The 15347-nt window shown below is 42.1% G+C and overlaps 1 long non-coding RNA gene across 1 annotated transcript in view; it reads left to right on the top strand.

The window, feature by feature from the left end:
* The window catches only part of LOC143287859 (uncharacterized), a 17712-nt gene extending 7478 nt beyond the window's left edge, over positions 1-10234 (top strand). The window contains exon 2 of the long non-coding RNA XR_013056020.1: positions 2937-10234. This is a non-coding gene — a long non-coding RNA (uncharacterized LOC143287859). The remainder of the gene's footprint in view (positions 1-2936) is intronic.
* The last annotated feature ends 5113 nt before the right edge of the window (positions 10235-15347 follow it).

Here is a 15347-nt window from a genome sequence, read left to right on the forward strand (position 1 = left end):
GGGACCGATATTTGTATTGTATTGTATTGTATTGTATTGTATTGTATTGTAGTGCATTGTATTGTATTACTCTTTTGTCAACAACATAGTTCTGTTTGTGAAATTTGAACGGCTCTTCCCAAGGAGAGCGTGTTGCTACACTGAGAGCGCCACCCTTTCTTTTTTGTATTTTTTTCCCCCGTCTGCAAATGTATTTGTTTTCTTGTCAAAGTGGATGTTTCTACATAATTTTGCCAGGGATAACCCTATTGATGCCGTGATTAAAAAAAAACAACAACAAAAAACAAACGTGTGCTGAGTGCATGCTGCACACGGGACCTTGGTTTATCGTCTCATCCGAATGACTAGCGTTCAGACTATCACTCAAGGTCTAGTGAAGGGGGATTAAAAAAGAAGAAAAAAAAAGTAACAACTGTTGAGAGTGGGATTCAAACCAGTGCGCTCAGAGTCTCTCGCTTCCTAGGAAGACGTGTGACCCCCAGGCCAAGATTCCATTGACAGTTTTTTTTATCCCTGATATGACCTTCAGCTGTGTGGTCCACTGGATTATAAGCTACAAAGAAAGCTAAATAAAACAACCCCAACCCAACAACAACAACAACAACAAAAACCCCCACCATATAAATAAACAAATCAATGCCATGCAATGCAATTCAATGGAACGCAACGCCAATACGATACATTTGTTTTGTATTAGTCTGTTATGGGAATTCAATTACATGAAAACAAAAGACAAAGACTCGTAACGTGTAATAACGAACAGTGATCATACATAGCCCTTCATAACCGTGTATTGAGAAGACTGGCCATTAACCGAACAAGGACCAAAGTAAGGCCAACATTAACAGCATACATCATCCCTTTCCTCCTCCTCCTCCTCCTCCCCCCCACCCCGCTCCCCTGGTTCACCCACACTACCTGAACAGGGGAGGAAGTTGGCAGAATGGTTAAGACGCTTATCTGCCAATACAGTGTCCGGCGATGGTCGGAGTTCGAATCCTGGTCTCGACCTTCCTTTTAGGTTTGACTGGTAAATCAAACTTGCGTGTCTAGTCATTCGGATGAGACGATAAACCGAGGTCCCGTGTGCAGCACGCACTTTGGCGCACCGGGTTGGGTTATGCTGCCGGTCTGGCATTTGCCTAGTAGATCTGGTGTAGCGTGTATGGATTTGTCCGAACGACGCGGTGACACCTTCTTGGGAAATGGAAACTGAACATTCGGCTGACATTGAGCATATGTGTGATGGGACAAACAGCGTAAAACTGTTGGATGTAGAAATCCGTTCACGTTTACAACTGAAAACATCAAGTTATAATGGTATTCACGCTCACGACCCCAGACATGATTACACACACATATATAACAACTTCATGCTATGCGTCCCCTCCCCCTCCACACACACATCTATCTGTCTATATATACAAAGTTCGAAGCTGCCTGTTTCTTCTTCCTTGTGTCTGTGTAAATAACACGTTGTTTACCTGTCAAATGGATTTGCCAGGAGAAAGTCTCTTTTCGCCTTTTTGAATGCATGCTAAAGGAGCGCTGAATGACTAGAACTCAACACAGAGAGAGACAGAGAGAGAGAGAGAGGGAGACAGACAGACAGACAGACAGAGGGGGAGAGAGACAGAGATAAAGACAGACTGTGACAGACACACACAGAGACAAAGAGAAAGAGAGAAGAGACGGGAAGAAAGGGCCTTAGAGAGAGAGAGAGAGAGAGAGAGAGAGAGAGAGAGAGAGAGAGAGAGACAGAAAAACAGACAGACAGACAGACAGACAGACGGGGCATACAGAGACATGGACACGGACGCTATTTTATTGCCATTGACAATACTATCCTTTGGCAAGGGGGACAATGTATGAACAAAAGAATAACGACAGTTTACAGAGAAATTGACACATTGCTAAGAGTAAAAAGAAAATCAACGACAAACAACAACAACAAAATCATTAAATACAACGTATTGTTAAGATTGAAAAGGAAAATTAAAAAGCTGGACCATCCAACTTTCTACAAAGTCATTCAGAATTATAAACTGTGGAACTGGCATCAGTTTTTTTTGGGTAACTATAAGGCTCCCGAAGATAATTTCTTTTCCCGATAATCCCAAGCTAGGGCGATAAATTTCACTAGTGATCTTGTTCTTACTTCATCATCTATCAAAAGTGTACTGGTAAGGTTCATGTTCTCTAAGTTTTCACCGTTGAAAATTAAGCATTTCTTTCGAATTTCTTCATAATACGTATACATAAAAAGGTAATGAGTTTCATCTTCATTTGACAATTTCAGGCTATGCGTCCCCTCCCCCTCCACACACACATCTATCTGTCTATATATACAAAGTTCGAAGCTGCCTATTTCTCCTTCCTTGTGTCTGTGTAAATAACACGTTGTTTACCTGTCAAATGGATTTGCCAGGAGAAAGTCTCTTTACGCCTTTTTGAATGCATACTAAAGGAGCGCTGAATGACTAGAACTCAACACAGAGAGAGAGACACACACACACACAGAGGGAGACAGACAGACAGAAAAACAGACAGACAGACAGACAGACAGAGGGGAAGAGAGACAGAGAGAAAGACAGACTGTGACAGACACACACAGAGACAAAGAGAAAGAGAGAAGAGACGGGGAGAAAGGGCCTGAGAGAGAGAGAGAGAGAGAGAGAGAGAGAGAGACAGACAGACAGACAGACAGACAGAAGGGGCACACAGAGACGCGGACACGGACGCTATTTTATTGCCATTGACAATACTATCCTTTGGCAAGGGGGACAATGTATGAACAAAAGAATAACGACAGTTTACAGAGAAATTCACACATTGCTAAGAGTAAAATTTTGGACTACTAGCTGGAATAATCCTGATTCAAAACAGATGCATAGAAACGGAGCGGTCAAGCCTGAAATTAAGTTTATCGGTTGCAGGTTTGCCTCCAAGAGCAGAGGAGAGAGACAGAGGAGAAAGGCCGAGACTGCATCCATCTGAAGGCCATACGCCTTGAGGACCCCGCGAAGTTCGCCTCAACCAGGATTTACAGCTTGGACCTACATCGTCACTGACACAGTCTTGTTGACTAAAAAGTATAGCCCACTTAACAAACCCACATTTCAGTTTGGCAGACCTGGCCAGAAAGATTCAAAGTTCAAAGAGCGCATCAGCAGCTGGAGATTTTGAATCACCTCTGATCAAAATAATATCAGCCAACATCGCAGAATCCACATGACACTGGTTAGCGTATGTCTACGGTACTCTGCATGGCCAATGAGGATGAGCGCGTCCTTTCAGAATTTGGAAATGAGAGTCTTGTCCATTTTCATGGGAGATTCTCTTGGATAAACCAGAGACTGGTGAAGGTTAAAACATTGCTGTGTCGTGTTTAAAGAGGAGTCAGTGTTGGAGCAACTTCAGCGAGGCACGGCACCAACGTCGACAGACGGAAGACGTCGATCGTGACTGAACCTGTCAGTGAAGAGTGACTTCCTCCACCACTGGTGCTGGGGCCAGTCTTGATATGGCCCTGTGCAGTCGGCTGGACTGTAAACTTTAAGCAACAATGTCAAATGGTGCTGGGGAACAGGACCGGCTGCCCTTAAAGTATTACTCATTCACTGCAACTCTCCCACAAGCGTGAGCCTGAAACGATGCTAAAAACGTTAAGGTTGTTCCACAAACACGGAACACAAGAAGAAAAAAAAATCGCGGAAAGCCCTTGGCGATACTCGCGTCTTCTGCCAACGATGTCACAGTTTTTATGGCTGAATTCATATAGTGTTGTCAACATTTAAAGCTGTGCAATGCTGTTCTGTGAACTTGGTTTGTCGTGTTGCTGAGAATCAAACGTTACGTTGAGACTTCATGGGTGAACTCAAGAGACGGAGTTGTTTAGGCGTACTTGTGGGCGATATTTTTACCACCAACATCTTTATTACTGAGAAATATGGTGCATTTACAAAGTTAATATATTGGGGTGAGGAAAACATGTGGAACAACTGCTTGCAGAACGACTCCGTCACCGCCCGTGCCGATCTGGTGTATTGGTGTGTGTCGGTGTGAGTAAGGAAGATTCGGTCGCAAGAGAAACGTGTTAATGTCTGGACGGTTGTACGAACGTAAATCCTCCCATCCCATTGTGACCTTTAACTTCCCGTCAAGACGAAACAGTCCTTCGCTCCATGTCTGATTGTAGGGTAGGTTGGCCCCACTTCGAAGCGTTCTTAACGGTTGCATTTCACATTTTAACGTCTGCTTCCACCCTTTTCTAATACTTTAATGAATATCCATTTCCAAGAAGCAGTTAAACATCAGCTATTTCTGGCTATTTCCGCGCTCTTTCTTCTCTTCGCGTACCACTGCCGACCAGGTTTACATACGTGCTCTCAAAATCCTAAAATCAAGGGAAGCAAGTTGCAGAACGTGAACTTTGACACTGTTTAAAATAGTTGATTTGATCAGATATGTTGAATGCGCATTACAAGTGCTGGGATAATTTATGAAAACATTTTGGTGACATAACTCAGTTTTGACAGGAATCTGCAAAATAGTGTCGTTTGCTATTAGACCGTAGGATATTATGACGTGAGTCCATTTGCGAACGATGCTACACAGTTACTGAGCACTCTCAAAAGGGTGTGTGTGTTTAAGTGTCTGTTTGTGTTTTTGTGCATGTGTGAACAAAACCAACAATACAACAGTCTGATGCGATGTTCTAATAATATGTTATGTCTAATGAGTTAAAGACCTGTTTCTGTTTTAATTGTCTACTCGTACCCAAAGCCATCGTTCGCAATTGGACTTACTCGTTCGCACTTACACTCAGGCACCCCTATTTCAAATGTCGACTAAACGTTGAAAAAGAATTAGTACACCAACTTTTCCTGGTACAACCAGTCGGAGAAAGCCTCCAAAAAACAAAAGAACTACGTTTGAGTGTCAAACGACATGTCTTTACAGTACACAAGCTGAGCTGGTCGCTTCGACTGGATCGTTCGCAATTAGGCATACCTATCCTAACTTGAACATCCTTGAGCAGAAGACTCTCTAGCGTGACGACGACAATGACGCAGTTGATCTACGTCATGATGTTTTCCCTCTACCTCATTTGCTTCGCTCTGCTGGCATCTGTGGTGTTCCTGAGGGAGGGGGTGTGCCAGTTCTGTCGGTACCTCGGGGGCTTCACCATGTACAGCCACAGTTCCGGCTTCGCTGGACCTCGCATGTCTGCCCCTGTCACCTGACCGACTCTGTGTGTGTGTGTGTGTGTGTGTGTGTGTGGAAGGGGGGGGGGGGTATGTGTGCGTGTTTGCGTGCGCGTTTGTGTGTGTTGAAAGTGTGTGTGTGTGTGTGTGTGTGTGTGTGTGTTGTAATTGAGACAGAGAGAGAGAGAGAGAGAGAGAGAGAGAGAGAGAGGGCTGCGCGCATGCGTGTATGTGTTGCCTGCAAAAGAGAGGGAAAAGATATAATTAAACTATAGATGTCAAGGTCAATCACTAGTCTGGGGAAAACAAGCGGTAATAACTATACCACCACAGCTGTTACAGCGGGGCAGAAAGAGAGAGACAGAGAGAGGTGGTGGGGGCGGTGGAAGAGGGATGGAGAAGGTGTATATAGGTTATTAGTTCCATACTTTAATATCCATACATGGTTGACCGATTAACCATTTATCGAAGACAAAGACAAAAACGAAAACAGGGTATACATCCGTGTAAATTTCTGTATCACAACCCGACACAAAAACACAAGCTTCGCAAAACGCTGACACACAATAAAGCAAATAATTGGATTTGAAACGTGAGACCTCAGTCTTTTTTTTTTCTTTTTTAACAACCCAAGTACAGAAATACAGCAGTGGCATTTTTGCACCTCCAGGAGGGTAGATTTTGGGAGTCGTTCTGGATGTATTCCTATACCAACTTTAAACACCAACGTACACATTTTTGTCAGTTTCAATTCATCTTTGAGGATATGGTTGACACACTGAAAGTGAAGCACACAGTTTCATATCAATTTTCGTTTGCGAGCGTGGTCAAGCTAATACATATAGGTGTATTGTATTGTATTGTATCGTATTACTCTTTTTGTTGCGACATATTTCTCTTTATGAAAATCGGGGTGCTCTCCCTAAGAAGAGCGCCCCCCGCCCCACCCCCTCCCTTTAAAAAAAAAAATTTCTGTCTGCAGCTTTATTTGATTTCCTACCGAAGTAGATTTTTTGCAGAATGTTGCCAGGGACAACCCTTTCGTATGGTTCTTTTCACACAATAAATGCGACATTGCATTTTTGATCTTGGTGCGTATGTCGCTGATCCTGACGCGGGGGCCATCTGCATTGCTTTGGAAAAGTTCAGTCTTCCCTAAGCCTTACTAAACGTTCAGTCTTCCCTAAGCCTTACTAAACGTTCAGTCTTCCCTAAGCCTTACTAAACGTTGTCTTCCCTAAGCCTTACTAACAGTTCAGTCTTCCCTAAGCCTTACTAAACGTACAGTCTTCCCAAAGCCTTACTAAACGTTCAGTCTTCCCTGAACCTTACTAAACGTTCAGTCTTCCCTAAGCCTTACTAAACGTTCAGTCTTCCCAAAGCCTTACTAAACGTTCAGTCTTCCCTGAACCTTACTAAACGTTCAGTCTTCCCTAAGCCTATTAACAGTTCAGTCTTCCCTAAGCCTTACTAAACGTTCAGTTTCCCTAAGCCTTACTAACAGTTCAGTCTTCCCTAAGCCTTACTAACAGTTCAGTCTTCCCTAAGCCTTACTAACAGTTCAGTCTTCGCTAAGCCTTACTAACAGTTCAGTCTTCCCTAAGCCTTACTAACAGTTCAGTCTTCGCTAAGCCTTACTAACAGTTCAGTCTTCCCTAAGCCTTACTAAACGTTCAGTCTTCCCTGAACCTTACTAACAGTTCAGCCTTCCTAGCCTTACTAACAGTTCAGTCTTCGCTAAGCCTTACTAACAGTTCAGTCTTCCCTAAGCCTTACTAACAGTTCAGTCTTCCCTAAGCCTTACTAAAAGCACCAAGGGTGGGTTGCATGAGCGAACTTGATTAACAGCGCTAAGTTTGCTTAGCGGGGAGAACGTTATTTCCACGGCAGTTCCAAACACTTAGGAACGTTCTTAACTGTAAGCAAACTTAGCGCTGCAAAGATCGCCTCATACAACCCGGCCCAGGGCTTTACCAGTTTCTCTGTCGATGGCATCAGTACGACAGATGCGGGCACTGCACTGCGTGGACACTCACTGGTCCTCGTTCATGTGGTCCCAGTCTACAATTTTTGTCGGTGTGGCTTTACGGGATTAATGTTGTCCTCTAGTCAGATGCACATTTAGCATTGGTGTTCACGATCACACAGCGAATTTCTTGGATTGGTTATGTCTTCTTCTCTTGTCAGTCAGAATAATCAGATGTAGTGGTGGTATTGCTGGCACTTGTCTCACTGCCCCTTTGTACATAAATACAAATCGTAGGTGCAGTCTTGGAAGCTCGAACTTGTGGAACACGCCGGTTACGCTTCCAGTGTCTTCTGAATTGTTGTCACCTGTTATGAAGCGAGGTGTTGGGAATTGTATTCTTTCAATACAGTATGTGTTTCGTTTCTGGTAAAGTTCCTAGACTATGGCTCGAGATTCCTGAACATGGATATCTGGATGCCCACGTGTGGGTTGTTGGAGACATGCCGAAGAATACAGTTGTTAATCATAGAATAATGGGATGACTTTCCGACTGTGCTGATGATGTAACTTTATTTTGGTAAAGTTCATGCCCCATTCATGGGCCCAGAATTCCACTTTCCACTTTTTTCAAGATCCTGCTGAAGTAGAAAATGGTCTTGATAGCTGTGGATTTCTTCGTGCAACAGACGTCTTCTGCAAACAGTCACACTTAGCAGAGAAATAGTTATAGGTCCAGGAGAGTGTCCTGAGGCATACTGAGTCGATGGGCACTTGGGATGAGGTCACACTATCTGATATATATATATATATACACACCACGCTTACATCTCGTTTGGTGATAAAGGTTTGCAACCATCTGAGGGTATCGCCTGTAATTCCATAGTTTTCATGTTTGTGGATGAATTTGCTATGTGGAATGGTATCGAATGCCTAACTGAAGTCCAATATTGCTATATCACATTGTTTTCTTTCATTGATGGGTTTCTGAAGATCACGCATCTTCAGGAACAACAGTTTTACATGAGTAATCTATTTGGAATTTGTCTTTCATGTTGTTAGGATTTGCTGTTTGTTTCCCCAAAGATGTTGTCATATAATGATAGAGAAAGTGCTATAAGGTCTTACGGCTTCTCTGAGATAAAGGGTGCTGGATTGCTTTCTGCAGCTTGGTGTTCCATTTTAAGGTCCATTTGAATCGTGGACCTTAACAGCTGAAATAGAAAAGAGAATACAGTCCACTGAGATGAGATGCTTTCGAAGACTCTTGTGCATCTCCTACAAAGATCATATCACGAACGAAGTTCGAAACAGAATCAGGCAAGTCATTGGGCCCTACGAAGACCTGTTGACCTTGGTCAAGCGACGCAAGCTCAAATGGTATCGCCATGTCACGAGATCATCAGGGCTTGCCAAGACATTCCTGCAGGGCACAGTGCAAGGGGGGAGAAGGAGAGGCAGACAGAGGAAGAGATGGGAGGACAACATCCCAGAATGGACGGGCTTGAGGTTGAGCGATACAGTCAGGAGGTCAGAAAACCGAGAGGATTGGAGGATGCTGGTTGCCAGATCACCTGTGGCGCCCCAACGGTCCACAAGACTACGGGATAGGTGAAGGTGAAGGTGAAGGTTCCATTTTAACAGATCTGGAGATGTTTGCTGATGCCCAGTCTTTGAGAAAGGTTTCTGTATCCAGCGAACATTAGAAGAGTCTTCTGAAGATTGCTGCTTGGTCTGTACACATTTTCAGGACCATTTTAGGGTTGTCATCAGGCTTTGCTGCATTTATCTCTCCATGGAGGTTGGCCTCTTGTAAATACTTGACTCGAACTGGCACAGTGGAAGTTCTGCTTTTGACTAGCGGTCACTTTGGAGGCCAATGCTGTCCTGTCTTTTGGGCTTCATATAATACCAGGAGGGTTTATAGTTGTTCCTTTGGAAGCCGTCTTGTATTACTTTACTGACAAGGTCTCATTCACAACCTGTAACACAGCCAAAATAACACCTGGCAATATAAACATATTTGATCCTGCTCTTAATCTCATACCTGAAGTGTAAATACTCTCCACATCTGTGAAATTATTTAGAATTAGATCCATTTAATCATATATGATGGTCCAGCAGTTGTCCATTGAGGATTTATGGATAGGCTTGACGGTGTTGTAGATCTCTAACAAGTGCAATTATTTCACCATTTTACATTGTTATGTACTTAAATTCCCCCAAGAACTTATTCATGTTTGGTTTTATGTTCCTATTTCGACACTTCTAACCCAAAAATATGCCCAGAAATGATCAAATTTAATTAGGCGTCGGTTTTAACTGGATCGGTGCCATATACCACAATTTCCAAGCTCTGCGTGGAAAGCCTCTCGCGATGGAGATAGTCAGAGAATAAACTAGAGGACGTACCATGCCATGAATAATGTTCAAACGTGTCTTTCTCTTCGTCTGACTTTCATTGCATCTATCATTATCTGTGACATTAACTGAAACAATTAAAGGTTTATTATTTTCTCGGTCGACTTTTAATATATCTTGAAACGTTGTTTGGTTACCAAGAAATTATTTCCAATAACGACAGCTTTGATATTGAATACGTATTTGTTTCCCTTCGTGGTAACAGGGACGCACCGTGCCATAATCGGTAAGGCGTTGGTGTTGGTGTTGTGATCCAGTGTTCACCCGTTTCGGCATGGTGTTGAGTCCTTGGGGAAGGTATTTTACCTCGATGGTCCTCATTCCATCCAGGTGTGAATGGGTACCTGACGTAAGCTGGCGGAAGGAGAGGACTGCGCCCCGCCTTCCTATGTCGAGCCCTTGATACACAGTGTATATGAGTTCACTGTCCGGATGGCCGTAAAAGAAATATGGGACCTTCACCTTTGTTGATATATATATATATATATATATTTTTGTTTTGTTTTGTTCACATATCTTTAGCACAGTTGTGATTCTGTCGTTACCTTGGTAACTGTTTTTTTTTCCTTGTATATTTCAAATTGACCACTCCGATCTGTTGCAGGTTAGAACGTTGAGTTAGAAAACGAAAAACAGCAACAAAAAACAAAAAACGACAACCCCCCCCCCCCCAAAAAAAAACAAGAAAAAAAACAACAACAAAAAAACCGTACGCCGACAGTAAATCTGTTTTTATCTCTGATAATTTATGTTTAAATTTATGCAGTTAAATGTGAACAGAAAATGAACTGTGTCCATTGTTTGAATAAAAACAAAACCCAAAGCAACAACACCCCCCCAAAAAAAACAACAACAACAACAAAACAACAAAAACAAACAACAACAACAAACAAACAAAACAACAACAAAACCACCAGTGCTCCTTATTTTAGATTAGCCACTGAGAAAATAGTTGAGCACCTTTTCGTTGATTAGTCTTCTTATTCACATTTCTGCAGATCATTTCGTGTGACAGAAAACATATTTCTGTAGACTATTCATATCAGTTCTACTTTCTGAGTATCTCTTTTGTCTACACATAAGTATTTGATTCATTTTTTTTTTTTACAACACAATGCATATGATATTGTCTTCCATGGAAGGTTTATTGTTGTACACTTTGCAACGAATATCTTTTTACGGTGTCCGCATTTCTGTTGTTTCATGTGATGTCTTGTGGCCAAACAGTTGTGACAAGGTAGTTCCACAGCAAGATTCACAGATACGCAGCTTCCATTATGATAATGATATGTGAATTTATGCAGCACCAATTCTCAACATGGGGGTCTTGACTATTTTACACATCCGCCCCACCACACACGCACACTTAATTAAACACACACGCACACACACACACATATGGTCGTGCACACACAGACGACACGTACACAAGAAGAAAGGAATGACGTGGTGATGTTCTATATTAGTTGAACAAACAAAAAAAGCAAGAAAAAAACAACAACAAAGTTTGTCAAACTAAAACTCAGAGATGAAAGGAAGTGGCGTTTGTGTACATAATTATTATTACATTTATTGTTTCTGTTCTCTATTGCAGAGAGAGAGAGGGGAGGGTGGGGGGCAGAGAGAGAGAGAGAGAGAGAGAGAGACATACGTAATTTTTTTTACAGTGATGTTCAATGTTCTGCTTATGTTTATTCCTTTTTATGTATACTACTTTATTGTTTATAACGCCGATGTTCTTCAGAGCTAGCCCACCCAGAGAGAGAGAGAGAGAGAGAGAGAGAGAGAGAGAGAGAGAGAGAGAGAGAGGAGATGATGTATGGATATATGTATGTGGTTTTACACAGTGACACGTTGTGCATAATTCATTCCGGACATTTACCAGTCTTTATTGGCCTTATGTTGCTCGTTTTATGATGCGTCCATGCAGGCATTTCACATGAACTGAAAGGGAAATATTGATCGACTATTATCTTTATTCGGGGTGACACATCAGTTTGAGAGAGAGAGAGAGAGAGAGAGAGAGAGAGAGAGAGAGAGAGAGAGAGAGGTTGATGTTCCGTACAAATTATTTTTTTGTGTTTTTTACGGTTTGCTTTATCTTTATGATGTTTGTAATACCGATGTTCTTTGTAACTAACACACTTACATGCATGCACCACACACACAAACCCCCCCACACCAAAACACAATTTTAACAGAGAGAGAGAGAGAGAGAGAGAGAGAGAGAGAGAGAGAGAGAGTGATATACGGGTATTTTTTTACGTTCATTTTTAATGTTCTGCATGTGTGTGTGTGTGTGTGTGTGTGTGTGTTTGTGTGCGGATAAATTTTGTGCTGGAGTGTTTGGTTGGCTGACTAAAGGGGTATGCATGTAAGTTTTTCTTCTCCACCCCCCCCCCCCCCCCCGCCCCACCCTATTAAAGTGTTTAAATGCATGTTTTAAAAGTTGGTATTTACATTGTACAGCGCAGTTGAGCATGTTTTGCATGGGAAGGCGTTTTATAAATTAAATCATTATCATTAACATATGTCTATTCTTTTTGTGGACTGCTTTATTCTTTACAGCTAGCCCACGCAGAAAGAGAGAGAGAGAGAGAGAGAGAGAGAGAGAGAGAGAGAGGGGATGGGTAATACACTGACAGGAAGACAGAGGGACCTAACACTTATTATATGTCTTAATATGCTATGTGAATGCAGCTGTTTCGACTATTGGCTTTTCTTCTTTTTGCGACAGTGTGTCAAGTCAAGTCAAAATGATCTTTATTGAGGGTAAAAGAATAAGCTTATACAGCTTTTTTTACATCCTGCCCTCAGTGTGTGTGTGTGTGTGTGTGTGTGTGTGTGTGTGTGTAAAAACACACTTTATTATAAATTCATACTGACAGGAAATCAACCAACCAACCAACCAACCAAAAAACAAAAAGACAAAAAAAAAAGATTAAAAAAAGGGCAAGACATCCCCACCAAGAATAAAAGAGAGAGAGAGAGAAAAAAAACAACCCCACCCCAACAAGCAAAAACACACACACACATACAAACGAATCCCCCAAAAAGAATTACCCGAAAACAAATCCGAATGACAGAACAAAGAAACACCCATTGTTAAAGAGCGCAAATACATAAAACAAACAAACACTGACAAGGAACACATCATTCACAAAGTCCATCAGAGCCTGTGTGCCATCCAACTGAAAGAAAGAAAGAAAGAAAGAAACAAACAACAACAACAACAAAAAACCCAAAAAAACATCGTTGGACTGAGAGAAGTGGTGTTCCTCTGCCTTGTCAGTTCAGAAGTGAAGTCACTGCATGTGCATATTGTGTAGGCCTACAATTCATCATAACCCGATTGGATGTACCTGTCCGAATCCTCATTAATCTACTGACCATCACAGACACGGCACAGCACATTGGCTTGTTTTTCAAACAGAGCATTCGAGACTGTAGCTTTCATTATGTCATTCGATAAGCGCTCCTCTTCTACTTCTTCTGTTGGCACTTACCCAGAACCGCGGAACATGTTTGGCAGGCTATCAACAAGGAAGTCAGGTGAATCAAGTCGCTTTTCAAACATCCTGCGAGGTTTGATTAAACAAATATGCTGGCTTTGGAAAGATCAGATTAAGAAGTCACAGATTATGTGCACTTCTAGTTGATATGATCTTCCCACATGTGTGTGTGTGTGTGTTTGATAGAAGAGAGAGAGAGAGAGAGAGAGAGAGAGAGAGAGAGAGAGAGAGAGGATGTTACATGTATATGTGGTATTATACAGTGACAGGCTGTGTATAATGTGATCCAGATATAATCCAGTCTTTACAAGCCATATGTCATTCAATTCAGGATGCGTTTTAGCCGGCATTTCACATGGACTGAAGTGGAAATATCTATCGGTGTGTGTGTGTGTGCGTGTGTGTGAGAGAGAGAGAGAGAGAGAGAGGTCTGTAGTGTTGTATTTGTTTTTTATGGATTGCTTTCTCACTGTGACGTTTATAACCTACAAGTGCGCACCAAACACGCAGAAACACACACACACACACACACAGAGGGTGGGGGGATTGGGGGGGGGGGGTATATGTAAATAGAAAGGAAAAAGAAGAGAGAGAGAGCGATCCACATGTTTTTTTTGTTTTTTTTTTTTACTTTGACGTGTGATGCATGCTCTGTTTATATTTGATCGTTTTTCATATGGACGATTTTATCATTATAAAGTTGATGGTCTTTATAGCTAGCCTACCCACACCTACATCCGCGCGCACCACTAAAAAAAATGACCACAGATACACAATGGAACCACACTGCGGCTTGTACAAACAGAACGTTCAAGGCTGTAGCTTTCATGATGTCATTCGATAAATGCTCTTCTATTTCTTCTGTTGGGGTAACTTTGGTCCAGAACTGAAAAAAAAAAGTTCAGTAGGCTTAAAACAAGGCATCAGATGACTCAAGTCGCTGTTGGCAACTTTGCCTGCCAATGTGTTATGTCTGCTAGGTTATTAAAAAAAAAATGGCACAGAAAAGATCAGATTATTTACGTTGCTGTATCGTACTTATTTTATCGACACAGTGTACCGCAAACTACATATTATATTTCTAGTGTTTTTTTTCCAGTCCGCTGGTAGTTTTGTCTTAAATACAAAATTTTGCCAGGGAAAATTGTTTTGTTGCCGATGGTTCGTTTGCGTGCGCAAAGTGGACGCCGCACAAGGTAACCTGGTTTATCGTCTCATCCGAAAGACTAGCACCTAGACCACCACTCAATGTCTAGTCGTAAGGGGCACGGGAGGGGTGGGGATAAAAATCCCGGTCCATATGGGAAATCTCAGTTTATGTGTAATTCGCGTTGATATGATGGTCCCTTTCTCGATGCTGTAAGTGTGACAGAGAGAGAGAGAGAGAGAGAGAGAGAGAGAGAGAGAGACAGAGACAGAGAGAGAGAGACAGATCATACATGCTTAAGATTGTATATGTGTGAATGTAAGCACACACCCAGCGTCAGTTACCTACTCCTTTTCATGGTCTCAACACAAGCATCAAGCACACTTCTTGTTGTATTTTTTAAAACAAATTATATTTCTTCAGTTCAAAGCTTCTTTTAAAGTCATTGGTTAAAAGGACAGTAAAAATCTCACCACACAATGGTGAAGTCAAGGTTTTGTGGCGGATTGTCCATGTGACGAACCTAACGTGTAGACTAAATCTGCTGACCGTGCCGTCGGTGTGCACGTACATCGTTTGGTCAGCGGGGTTTCCGTCTGCAGTGTGTATTTGTTCTGTATCGAAGTAACATTGTGTCATCCCTGAGTAAAGTCCATAAAAAAGATGGCTGTATCCTGCACCTGGCAACTCCTTCCCTTCCCCACCCTCAAAAAAATACCCCCAAAATTCGAAAAAGGTGTAAACATACAGGTACCAAACAAGAGCAAGTTATCAAAACAAAATCATCGTTTCGTTGGGAAAGACATACGGGGCGAATCACGGTGAGAAGCGAAGTAAACAAGAGTCCTTTTCCATACACCCAAAGATCCCATCCACGTCACTGATTCCGTTGACAGTTGACACTGACACCGATACCGACAAAACGCAAACCATGCAAACCGACAACCTACTACAACAGAAAACCAGAGCAGAGAGACCGGGCAGTAAAAAAAAAAAAAAAAAAAAAATCAAAAAAAAAATCCTCCATGGCCGTAGAGACACAGAAACCTCCACAGCTGTAGAGAAGTCGCAGGCAGGAGAAACATCCATGGGTC

The sequence above is a fragment of the Babylonia areolata genome, chromosome 1, assembly GCF_041734735.1.
Source record: "Babylonia areolata isolate BAREFJ2019XMU chromosome 1, ASM4173473v1, whole genome shotgun sequence".
Lineage (NCBI taxonomy): Eukaryota > Metazoa > Mollusca > Gastropoda > Neogastropoda > Buccinidae > Babylonia > Babylonia areolata.